General features: G+C 36.7%; 1 protein-coding gene and 1 long non-coding RNA gene across 2 annotated transcripts in view; one reads left to right on the forward strand and one right to left on the reverse strand.

Annotated features, from left to right (window-relative positions):
• Positions 1–13,310, forward strand: part of PDE4D (phosphodiesterase 4D) — a 1,961,234-nt gene that overhangs the window by 756,937 nt on the left and 1,190,987 nt on the right. The window lies entirely within an intron of this gene.
• LOC122742681 overlaps positions 1–13,310 on the reverse strand; it is a 68,885-nt gene that overhangs the window by 3,037 nt on the left and 52,538 nt on the right. The window contains exon 2 of the long non-coding RNA XR_006354947.1: positions 941–1,166. This is a non-coding gene — a long non-coding RNA (uncharacterized LOC122742681). The remainder of the gene's footprint in view (positions 1–940; positions 1,167–13,310) is intronic.

Raw genomic sequence — 13,310 nt, forward strand, 5'->3', positions numbered from 1 at the left:
ATGGCTAGACTTCTGTAAATGACCCTGAAGCTTTATCTAAATTGCTCTTTTATTTAAGAGAAATCTTACGTATTTGGGGGTAGGATGAGTTAGAAGAAGTTTTGTAGGCCTTTTGTTAAAGCAAAGAAAATGTGGAGTTTGCAGAATATTTTACTGGAAACCAACTTTATGATCAACTAGTCAAATTCCTTCATTTCAAAACAGGAAACTATCTCCCACATGATGCTGATGATAACCCACATGGACGTAGCACCTTGAAGTTTACAAAACAAAATATTTTATATAAACTATCTTTCTTATTTCATCTATGCCACTACCCTAAAAAATTTATGTTACTATTATCTCTATTTTGTAGGTGAGAAAACTGAGGTTCAATCCACTAAAGTATTTATACATGTTACACTTTCCAAAAAGAAAAAAAAAAAAGCTTTCACAAACAGAAAAACTGAACAATTTCCCTCAAAAGTAAAAGGAGAATTGTAAAACGCAGCAAAGTATGATACATGTAGTAAACACTCAGTTAATAATAATTCTATGAATGAGATCCCACTTTCAGACAATTCACCCTAAATTCCTCTTGTTCACACTTGAGCTATTCTCTGATTAGTTTTATGGAGGACAGCTAGTCACAACATCCTCTGCATACTGATCTTTCCTATGTAAATGAAAGTAATATGATAAATACGCCACTAGCTCTTCCTACTTTAACTATTTTTAGATATTTTAAAATTATTATTATTATGAGAGGCATGGTTGATAGAGAGTCAGTCTAGGCACTAGGTAGACCTGGATTCAAGTCCTGCCTCTGACATGTATTGGCTGGGTGATGCTGGGCAGTTCACGTAACTTCTCAAATCTCTCAATAGCTCTCTAATTCAGAGGTCTATGAACTATGTCCAAGGGCCTAGTCTGTATTTAAAAATATCAGGAACTTTCTTACCTTGGAGCTGTACAAAACCATGCTGCAGGCTCTATTTGGCAGGCTGTCTGTAGTTGACCACACCCTCCTTTAAGGCTATATACTGCAGAGGAAGATGTTGACCAGCATTAATAAAGGGAGTTTCTTCATCTTGGAATGTCCTGTAGCCATGAAATCTTAGATTCAATCCCTGTGTCCATCCCCTCTGGTGATATTAGTAATCAGAAACAAACACAAACATTTCAACCTAAGAAACAAAAGAACCAAAAGGTAGGATTATATATTAAACTATGAATGTCTTTCTCTAGATTATCTTGAAAAAAATACACATCAAATTCAACAAGATAATAGCAGAATTGTCATTTTTGTCTCCCCTCATGAACTCCTTTTTTTGTGTTATCAAAATCTCACCGACGCTTATTTGTTGCATTTTTATCACTGTCCACTAACTCATTCCCACTTCACCCCAAATAGAAACCCTTTCTTCTAACAAAGTCAAAGAGTCAAACAAAACATATCAGCTTTTTGATCCTGCCTAAAAATGTAAATCTCATATCTCACTCTGGTCCATTACCTCTCTTCCAAGGAGTGTCCCCTTTAAGTTTCCATTGCCCAATACTTGTAAAAAAAAGAATACCACCCTTGCTAACTTTATATGATTTGGATAAAATAATTTTATTTCTCTATACCTTAGTTTCTCTATCTGCAGAATCCTTGTGTCATACTTTATATAAGAATTCATCATTATTATACAGATTCAAATATAGATCTGTTCAAACTGTGATACCCTAGTGTAAAATAATGTTGCACGAGGAATACTGGACTAACCTATTTATCTATAAATGGGAAAAGAATCACTAATCTTGTTCCCTGGCAGCAGTTTATAAAGGGGCTGTTCTATTATTACGTTATTGACAATGTTGTGTGGATAAGAAGATAAGAAGAAAAGGGTATTTCTAGATATCAGTACTGGTCTACTGGGAATCTTTTCTCTTTTTCCTTTTATTTTATCATAAAAAATATAATTCTGGTGGCAGGTAGGTGGCACAGTGGATAAAGCACTGGCACTGGATTCAGGAGGACCTAAATTCAAATCCGGCCTCACACTCTTGAAACTAGGTGTGTGACCCTGGGCAAGTCACTTAACCCTCATTGCCCCACCCCCCCAAAAAATATATATGTATAAATTCTGTGCCTTCCTTAAGAAGATAGATAGATATAGATGGAAGATAGATATATAGATAAAGAGATAGATGATAGAGATAGATCACATATATACATAGAGAGATTGATGATAGATGGAGAGATAGAGATAGATAGATAGATGATAGAGTTTCTCAGATATATGGATTGTCACTTATATTCTTGCTCCTATAGAGAGGAGTCTGAATTTAATATATAGTTAAATTGGATTTTTTTATATTTATTGATATAGTTCTTTTTTTGTTACAAACATTTTCAAATGATTCCCATTCCATGAAAGATTTCTTGTAACAAAGTAAAACAGTTAAGTAAATCTAATAATAAATTGACTTCATCTGAAAGTGGATATATTTTACAATTCTATTACACTGCTCCATTTTTTAAAAAAATTTTTACAAGGCAATTGGGGTTAAGTGACTTGCCCAGGGTCACACAGTTAGTAAGTGTTAAGTGTCTGAGACCAGATTTGAACTCAGGTCCTCCTGAATCCAGGGCCGGTGCTCTATCCACTGCACCATCTAGCTGCCCCACCCCCCTCTGTTTTTAAATGAACACAAATCTCTTTTCTTTCCCTTCTACTTTTGCCCCATTGAAAAGAAAAGGAGAAAAATCCTGTAAGAAATATGTATAGTAAAACCAAAAAAAAAAATCCCTTTTTGTCTGTATATACATACATGCATGGATACATGTATACATGTGTATGTGTCTCATTCTGTATCCTAAATCTATCATCTCTCTGTCAGAAGTTAGCATCATTTGCCATTCAAAGTCCTTTATAACCAAGCATTCTCCCACCTTTCCAATCATCTTACAACCTTCCCACACACCCACATATTCTTCCATCCAGTGACACTGAACTTATAGTTTTGTGAAGAAAAAAATCCCATCTCTTTGAAAAGGGCATTTTTTTCTGACCATCCCTCATGCCTGGAACATACCCCCTTCTCATCTCCACCTTTTGGCTTCTCTGGTTTTTTTCTAAGTTCCAACTAAAAGCCTATCTTCTATAAGAAGCCTTTTCCCTAACCCCTCTTGATTCTAATGCCCGCTGCTAATTATTTCCTCTACAGCTTCTTTGTATACATTTGTTTACTTATCTCTATCATTAGAAAGTAAGTCCCCTGAGGAAAAAGATAGTCTTTTGCCTCCTTTCTCCCCACACCCAGGCCTGAAGTACAGTGCCTGGAAGAGGGTAATCAATAAATGTTTATTGACTGAATGACATTGGTTCTCTGGAATTATGGATGGTCACTGTGTTAATCATAGTACTTACAGATTTCAAAGCTATTTGTTTTTACAGTAATGTATAAATTGATTATTGGTATATAAATTTTCAAAAGTGTTCATTTTTATAGTATAGATGTCATTGCATAAGTTGATCTCTTGGTTCTGCTCACTTTACTCTGCATCCATTCATATAAAGTCTTGGTAGGTCTCTGAAATCATCTATTTCCTCATTTATTACAGTAGTTGAATTAAGCAAACATTTCTAAGCATCTATTATGAACCTGGCCCTGTGCTAAGGACTGGGCATAGAAAATCAGGAGCTTATTATCAGCTGGGAAGATGTTCTGTATACACTTGTACCATCTGTTTCACCGGCCCCTCCACAGAGACTAGGGAGCACCCAGCCCACTATAAAGCACATAAGTTACCCTCGGGTCATCATCCTCAAACCCTGATAAAAGCAAGTAAGTAAATACAAATAGATTAAAATAATGTAGTATAATTTCAAGAAGAAACACAAACTGAACTGAGAATCTTTAAAAGGCTGTGCATAAGTAGATAAAGCACCAGCCCTGGATTCAAGAGGACCTGAGTTCAAATCCACCCTCAGACACTTGACACTTACTAGCTATGTAGCCCTACCAAAAATAAAAAAGGCTATACATAAAATGCAGAACCTGAGTTGTGAATTGAAATAAGCAAAGGAGTCAAACATCTTTCCAAAAACATGGAGAAAAGAAATGGAATGCCATGTATGGTGAACTAATTCAATTATTTTGAAAGGAGAATGTATGAAGAATAGCAATATGCAATAAGACTACAAAGGTGCCTGCAATCCATTTTGTGGGGAGTTTGAAATTCCAAGCTAAAGTTTGTTTTAATGTTTATAATGGAGGCAATGGGTACCATGTATAAGAGCTGAGTCTGAAAGTGATTGCTCCCCAGATAGAGTGCCAGGTCCATGACTTTGCATAATAAATAATATCTGTGGTTAATGAGATGCCTTAGAGACCTGATGGCCCAGTAGGAAAGGATTATGTCTGTGTGTTTGGTCATTTAATACATTGTTGGTGCTTGGAAATGTGAAGGAACAACTGGTTGGACAAGGAGAGACTGGCTCTCTTTTTGGAAAGCCTGCTTTCCTTCCCTCCCTCCCTCCCTCCTTCCTTCCTTTCTTCCTGCCTGCCTTCCTTCCTCTTCCTTCCTTCTTCCTATCCCTTTCTTTATTCCTTTTCATCTCTCTTTTTTCCTCTTTTTTCCTTCCTTCATCTCTCCCTCCATCTCCTTTCTTTCTTGTTTGTTCCTTTTTTCTCTTTCCTTATTCCTTTTCTTTCTCCTTTCCTCCTTGTCTCTCCCTCCCTCTTACATTCTCTCTTCTTCTTTCTCCTTCCTTCTTCTCTTCTTTTTTCAGTTCTTTCTTCCTCTCATCCTTCCTTCCAAGAGACATGGGCAACTATGTAAGATATTCTCCTTTTTTTCCATTCAAAGAACCATAGAAATATCAGGTATTTTGAAAGATCAGACACATAAGACAAATGAATGGATGAACTAGGCACCTGAAGGTTGGCTGTTCTTTTTCTCCCTATAAACCTAGTGCCATGTTCATAAAGCTCTTTTTTTCTATTTCAAGAAAGGACCAAATTCCCAGAACAACTATAGTCACTATAGAGTTCAGAAAGTTGTAGGCCATGGGTTCTAATTCCAGCAATTTCATTTCATTTTAGCACGATAAAGGGCAAATTTCTTGCTCATGCTGGGTGCCAGTTCCATTATTTTTTTATTGATGATGGTGGAAGGGAATGTTTGCCAGAGCTTTAAGCACTTTGATATAAGCACTGTAGAGAAAGGGTAACTATAATGGGGATGCTTGCTCTCTTTCCAGGCTGGTCTATAGTTTGGAAGTCAGCTCAGGCTTGCACCTGTTTTTGCACAGAGTGACTTACACTCCTCTGGATGGCTAAAAATTGTTTATATCATCAGTCTCTGGTCAGCTGTTTTGTTGAATTGTCAGCATCATATTTGAATTTCACCATTCACCAGGTGAACCAGCTGCTCTCTGTTGACAATTTGGAGTATGTTTGCACTATAACACCTCCCACACTGCTTCTATTATACCAAAGCTCTGATCAGCACTCAGTAGGGTGGCAGTTGCTTTGTAACAGAGAGTTCTCAGAATCATTAGCATTGACCTGGCCAAAGCCTAGGACATAACTCATTATAGCAACATTCAGCACTACTCTATGCCATTTATTTCCATATAAATTTATAAGCCTGAGCATTTGTGCCCAGTTATCTACCTTTTCCTTTCTACTTTCCTCAGAAATCAGATGATGGCACCCACTCTTTGACACCTCCATTATATCATCCCTCTGCTCTCTGTTCCATTACTGTCAGGTGGTTTCCAAATGTTTAAAAGCCCCTCAATAACCATATGTATTTACAAGGCTGTAATGGCAAGTTTTGGCTGAAGATGAATTTCTTGGATACTTGTCTTAGGCATTACTGTAGGTGTTGTCTCAACCTTTAGAATGTAACCTGCTTGAGGAGAGAGGCAGATCTTTTTTCTTTCTCTTTGTATGCCCAGGGCTTAGAAAAAATGTCTGAGAAATAGTAAGCAGTTGCTAATTGTTTATCAATGAAAGGATTGATTACCTCTGTAACTACCTCTAAATGAAGCCAGGTAAAGTATCCTAAGGTAGAGAAGATATAGGATCTTAGCAGGTCCCGTTTGATTATGTTGGTTAAAAGTTCAAAAGAGGAAGGAGGAAAAAATGGCAACTCTAACTCCAAACACTACTTCAGGCTTCAAGGATTGAGGTCTTTCTTATCTTTTCTCCACAGTTACATAGTAGTAACTCAATGAATATTTACTAAATTGAAAATAGAATTGTAATGAAAGGCAAGCTTATGATCCATAGTCTTCTGAATATCTGTTTGATAGTCCTACTGATTTTCACAAACACTTGATTTAAAATGTTATTATTTTGTCTTTTAATATTTCAGTCAATGGCAAATGCTATTACCTCTCTGATCCACTCCTCTAAGAATGGTAGAAAGATTTGTGGTCCAGTGCCATTCCTGCCATTTGTCTTGATACGGTAATTTAATATTTGACTACATTTTAACAGGGGCAAAAATAAACAAATAAAGCTCTTTCTGCATACCTACCAAAAGAGGCATCACAATAACCTGGGAAAATAATAATAGTGAAATTAAATTGCTTTTTTATATACTGTTATAGTTTAACGTACTTGGAATTAATTCCCTAGAATGTTCCATTTTAATGTTTTAATAGACCTGAGTGTACATCTTGAATGTTAAACAGAATAAGTTGTCCTCTGAGGGTTTTATTTATGCCAAAGTTATTTAGTAGATGCTTTACATTCTATACCTTCTTTTTCACATGTAAAGTAAAACAACATCTCATAATTATATAGTACTTTCCAGTTTAGAGGGGACTTTCCCCATCACAGTCCTTTGAGATGCTTAATGCAAACATTATCACCATTTTATAGATGAGAAAGTCGAGCTTCTGAAAGATTGGATGACATACCCATTCACTATCTGATTATTTCATAAATAAGTAGCATTGCCAGTATTCAAACCTAATTTTGGCCAGCATTCTTTCCATTCCACCACACTGCTACAGGAAGATTCAGAAAGTAAAGCTTTTATTGTGTGAAATGTGTTGATATACTTTCTTGCCCTTTATAAATCCATAACCTGGTTCTTTGTTGTCAGAGGCAGTGGATCCAAACACCCGTAGATACAGGGTTCATTGATCCTACAGGGAAGTCTATATACGGGTTTCAGGGAGTCTGTGAATTGGGTGGGAAAAAAATACATCTTTATTTTTGCTAACCACTAACTTGAATTTATCACTTTCTTCAAGTATGACTTTAAGCAACAAACATGATTCTGAGAAAGGGTCTATCTGCTTCCCCAGGCTGCCAGAGGTGATCCATAACCAAAACAAAGTTATGAGCCTCTACTATATATCAATATTACAATAAGGAACCATAAGTCTTACATCATTTGAGGGCAGAATGATTTGGTTGGAGATGGCTAGACTAAACTATATCTTCAGGTTCTTTCTTGTTAATGGTTATTCAAATATTTGGTCCAGTTTTGGCTTCTCTGATTTATAGAATTGTGTGAACTTTAAAGAAGACTCAGGAAAGAGTCCTTTATATTACCAAGAACCTGGAAATTTAAAAAAGCTTAAGGTTACTACAAAGAAGACCGAGGCTCAAGTAAAGAAAGGACATTGATGGCATGCTCTTTTAACTTACAAATAAACTAACTAGATGCATGCTCTACATTTCCACTGAGGAAGAATAAGTAGTCATTGAATATTTTCGATCAGGGAAATGGCCTGGTCTAAACTGCATTTATTTTTTAATTTAAAATTTTATTTTTCCCCAATTACATGTAAATACAATTTTTGACATTCATTTTTAGAATCTTGTGAGTTCCAAATTCTCTCCTTCCCTCCTCTCCTCCCTCACCCTCCTTGGGAAGGAAAGCAATTTTATATAAGTTATAAATGTGTAGTCCTGCAAAACATATTTCTTTGTTAGTCATATTGTAAAATGAAACACATACCAAAAATAAAAGAAAAAGAAAGAAAAAGCATCCTATGATCTGCATTCAGATTCCATCAATTCTTTCTCTAGAGGTGGATAGCATTTTTCATCAGAGATCTTTCAGAATTGTCTTGGATGATTATATGTCTGAGAAGAGCTAAGTCATTCACAGTTGATCATCATACAATATTTCTGTTATTGTGAACAATGTTTTCCCTGTTCTGCTCATTTCACTTTGCATAAGTTCATGTAAGTCCAGGTTTTTCTGAGAGCATCCTGCTCATCATTTCTTATGGCACAGTAGTATTACATACAACTTGTTCGGCCATTGCCCAATTGTAGGACATCTCTATTTCCAATTCTTTGCCACTACTAAAAGAGCTGCTATAAATATTTTTGTATATGTAGGTCTTTTTTTGTTTTTTTTTATCTCTGTGGAATAGACTTAGTAGTGGTATTGTTTGATCAAAGGTTATACATGGTTATATAACCCTTTGCACAAACTGTGTTTTAAGAATACTAATTTGGCAACTCTGTAAGAGATCCATTAGAATTAGGGTGAAATCGGACACAAGGAAATTCATTCAGTAAGCTTGCATAGAAGTCAGAGAAAAGCTAGAGGAAGAATTTAGGTTCTAGCTCAGTCATAGGGCATATATTATGTTTCTGAATTCAATCAATATTAGTCTTACCTATTGTCCCATGAGAACACCTAAAATTCCCTAATACAGAGGAAGAATCCAATTCTTCATGATGCCATTTGGGGTTTTCTTGGCAAACATACTGGAGTGGTTTTCCATTTCCTTCTCCATCTCATTTTATAGATGAGGAACTGAGGCAAACAGGCTTAAGTGACTTAGCCAGGGTTACACAGGTAGTATCTGAGGCTGGATTTCAATTCATGAAGATGAGTCTTCTTGATTCCAAGCCTTGTACTCTATCCACTGTGCAACCTGGCTGCCCTAATATACTTTTAAATTAAAATGCTATTAATCTTCCCTATTGTCCCATGAAGACCCCCAAAATTCCCTGCTATAGAGGTAAATGCCTTAAGGACACAAACATAAGTCAGGTTTTTTCCTCTGAATAACTTTATAAATTCACTTTCCCTAGGGGCAGCTAGGTGGCGCAGTGGATAAAGCACCGGCCCTGGATTCAGGAGGACCTGAGTTCAAATCCGGCCTCAGACACTTGACACTTACTAGCTGTGTGACCCTGGGCAAGTCACTTAACCGCAATTGCCTCACCAAAAAAAAAAAAAGTCACTTTCCCAGCTAATCCAAAACAGACATATTTTACCTAGCTCTGTGTGTGTGTGTGTGTGTGTGTGTGTGTATCAAAGGCTAATGCCCAGTTTTCAAAGTTCCTCTTGGTCTTCAAAATTGGACATGGGATTATGTTCTCTGTACTACCCTTCTCCCTCACGCTAGATTCTATTCTCCCTTTCATGCAGCCCAACATAGAGGGGAATGCACAGCAGGCACTTGGGTGTCTATTGACTGACTGATTATCCTTAGCATTACAATAAAACAATTTGAGAAAAATGTATTGTGTTTGCTGTGTACTGGATGCTAAGGGGAAAACAAACTAACTAGCAAGCACAGTTCCTGTCCTTAAGGAGCTAGGTTTACAAGAGGAGAAAAGTAGATAACTGATAGACCTCAAACAGCCACCTCCTTCATGAGGCCTTTCCTAATTCCCTGCCCCATCCCCAACTCCTCATTCTTCCTTCTCTCTCTCCCTCTTTCTTTCTTCTTCCCTCCCCTTCTCTCTCTCTCTCTCTCTCTCTCTCTCTCTCTCTCTCTCTCTCTCTCTCTCTCTCTGTCTCAGCATATTCATCTCTAAAGGAGAAGTAATCACCTGCTCTTTTAATGGGACTGACTGCACAATCCATGTAAGGTAAAACATGGCTTCACATGTGGAATCCTTTTGCCCGGTGGCATTCAAATCAATTCTACTGGCTCATAATTTGTGTGTGTGTGTGTGTGTGTGTGTGTGTGTGCACTTTGTATATATAATAATTTGCATTAATCAGTATGAATGTGTCTAATTGCCCAAATAGTCCATGCTTCTATTCTTATTTTATAAGCAACACTTCTGGGTCCTTACCTGAGTAGTGACACACTTTGAGATGACAGAAGGTAAAGAATGGACTGGATTAAAGGATATTTTGAAAAATTGGATGCTATTCATGGCTATCATATTCAATAACTTTGTCCCTAGAAGCCAGTAGCATTCAATCAGTGCCATTTAATCTATTTTCTTCCTTTCACCTCAAATATGTGCTGATCTTGAGAGAGGAAAATAAAATGCTTCTTGCTGTCACAGCTCCATCATGTGAATTCAGTCAGGCCATGGACACCTAGGAGACTCATGGATTTGAGTATATGGATTTTGCATATAGACAAAGATAATGTTGTCATAGCATTAGGACAGCCTAATCATAAATGGCACATCCTGTACCATTTTGAAAAGAGATGCTCTGAAATATAGCTAGAAACCAGCAACATTCTCATCTTCACTTAGTATTCGTTCCTTCCTTGATTAATCTTTATTTTTTATAGAATTTAATTTCTTTTGAGGTATGAACTATCTAGCTTTTATATTTATATCTCTACTATATAGTGTCCTGCCTGACACATGCACATGTAGGTGCTTAATAAATGCGTATTGATTTATTATAACCCATTTTCCCCATTTAAGTTCTTTGAGGGAAGATACTTTTTTAATGTTTGTTTTTGTATCCCAATCACTTCACACATGTCTGGTAGACTGAATTGAAACAATACATATAATGTTCATTCACTTTATATCTACATTTAAACCTTCACATAATCCAAACTTTATATATGACAAGCTCGCCAAGTACCCCTATGTCTTCCCATAGTTTAAATAGTTATTAAGAGCCTTCTTCATCCAGGAAACCTTCTTTAGGCCCATTTGTGTTACATTTTCCCTTAATGTTGCTATTTAACCATCCTTTCCTTATTATTGTGTCAATGTTAAGTGACAAACACAAACAGAAAGGACCATGATTTGGGAAGTCACTGAGTATAGTACCTAGCAGTATAGGTTGTTGTTTTTTTAATCATAAAAGTATTTTTTATTATTTCCAGTTACATGTAAAGATAATTTCCAACATTTGTTTTCATAACATTTTTAGTTTCAAATTTTTCTCCCTCCCTCCCTTCCCTCCCCCTCCTCAATCTGATATAGGTTATATATGTACAATCACATTAAATATATCTCAGCATTAGTTATGTTGTGAAAGAAGAATCAGAACAAAAGGGAAAAAGTTCAAAAAATAAAAACCCCAAACAAAGACAAAAGTAGAAACAGTATGGTTCAATCTGCATTCAGAATCCAAAGTTCTTTTTTCTGAATGTGGAGAACATTTTCCATCATGAGTTCTTTGGAATTATTTTGGATCACTGTATTGTTGAGAAGAGTTAAGTCTATCACAGTTGATCATCATGCAATGTTGTTGTTACTATGTATAATGTTCTCCTGGATCTTTTCCCTTCACTCAGCATCAATCCACTTAAGTATTTCAAGGTTTTTCTGAAATCTGCCTGCTCATCATTTCTTATAGCACAATAGTATTCCATTACATTCATATACTATAACTTGGTCAGCCATTCTCCAATTAATGGCCATCCCCTTGATTTCCAATTCTTTGCCACCACCAAGAGATCTCTAGCAGTATAGTCTTGGGGGGGGGGGGCAGGGCAATGAGGGTTAAGTGACTTGCCCAGGGTCACACAGCTATTAAGTGTTAAGTGTCCAAGGCCAGATTTGAACTCAGGTCCTCCTGAATCCAAGGTCAGTGCTTTGTCCACTGCACCACCTAGCTGCCCCTCAGCAGTATAGTCTTAACAAATATTGTTGACAAAGATGAAGACACGGATTCCATAGTTTTCATTTATTTATTCATTCAAAACTCATTTATGTACTGCCTTCTATATGTAATGGACCATGCGTGGCACTGGGGAAGATGTTAAATAGCACATAATTTCTCTTTAAGAAATTTAAAATCTAGAAGTGGTGATAAGACAAGCCTATCCAAAAAAAAAAAATGAGAAAAATAGAATGTGGTCAGTTAAGCATAAAAGGAGTACAAATAGCTATGAGGTCATAATGGAGAGATCAGTTCAGCTTAGTGAACTGATCCTCAGTACTTTGAAACCAGCTTTACCAGCTGTGTGCTTCAGGTACTCCAGGCATAGCTTGTAGTAGAAATATTTCTTCTTTATCTTCCTCCTAAGGGTACTATGAGAATTAATAATATTTTATTTAATTACTATTATAAATTGTGAGGCAATTTTGTTTAAGTGAATTGGATTCCCTCAATGAATGTTGTTGTGTGGGTTTTTTAATCTCACATAAGCAGAAAATCAAAAAACATTTTGACAAACTTTAACTTTCACATGACCTCCTCTATTTTCTTCAGCATCTCTGTATGTTATAAATAACCTGGATCAATCTAAATTGTTTTTCCCCTTTGCTCATAAAATGAAAAAGAGGTGATATTTTGAATTTACTGAAGCATTCCCCATTCTACCATTATAGAGACAAGTTGCTTCAGACGGAGGTTGAACAAGATGAATTCTGAGTTTCCTCATTCTTTCATTCTCTTTAGTCATTCAGTACGCTTTGACTATACTACCAGTCTCTCTTTCCCTAGTTTCCATATCTCTGCACTTAACTGTCTCCCTGCCCTTGATTGTCTCTTTCTCTGATATTTCTGTTTATTCCTGTCTTCTTTTCCCTCTTCAGCTTCTCCACCTTGGAGATCTTATCTGCCGTCTTAAGCCCAATTTCCATTACAGGAAGAGATGTGTTGGGCATACACCTTGGCTGTGTGCTCCTGGGGCAAGTTACTGAACTTCTCGAGGTGCCAGACTCTCAGACTCCAAGTCGCAAGGCAGGTGCTAATGTGCATTGATAGATAATCTGTCTCCTATGTCTTAAATGCTCTTCTTCCCTCATATCTTAAAATTCATAATATCCTTAAAAATTCAGCTCAGATGCAACCTTCTTTGTGACACGTTTCTTAATCTCTTTCCCTCCCACCCTACAGCTGTTATTGCATTCTCTCACAAATTACCTTATACTTATTTGGGGTGTTGTTATTGTTGTTCATCCATTGTTCTCAGAGAACCAATGATATCAGAAGGGTGATTGGACTTAAGTGAGGCAGAGCTGTGCAAAACTACCAGTCTCTCACTCTCTCCTCCAGAGTCATGGAAGTCTAGTGGAAAGACATAGATCAGGATGACAGGAGATGACCCCAGATGAAGTGGGATACTCTGGCCTTTATTTTTCTTTTTTTTTTCTTTGTTGAGGCAATTGGGGTTGAGTGACTTGCCCAAGAT

The sequence above is a fragment of the Dromiciops gliroides genome, chromosome 1, assembly GCF_019393635.1.
Source record: "Dromiciops gliroides isolate mDroGli1 chromosome 1, mDroGli1.pri, whole genome shotgun sequence".
Taxonomy (NCBI): Eukaryota; Metazoa; Chordata; class Mammalia; order Microbiotheria; family Microbiotheriidae; genus Dromiciops; species Dromiciops gliroides.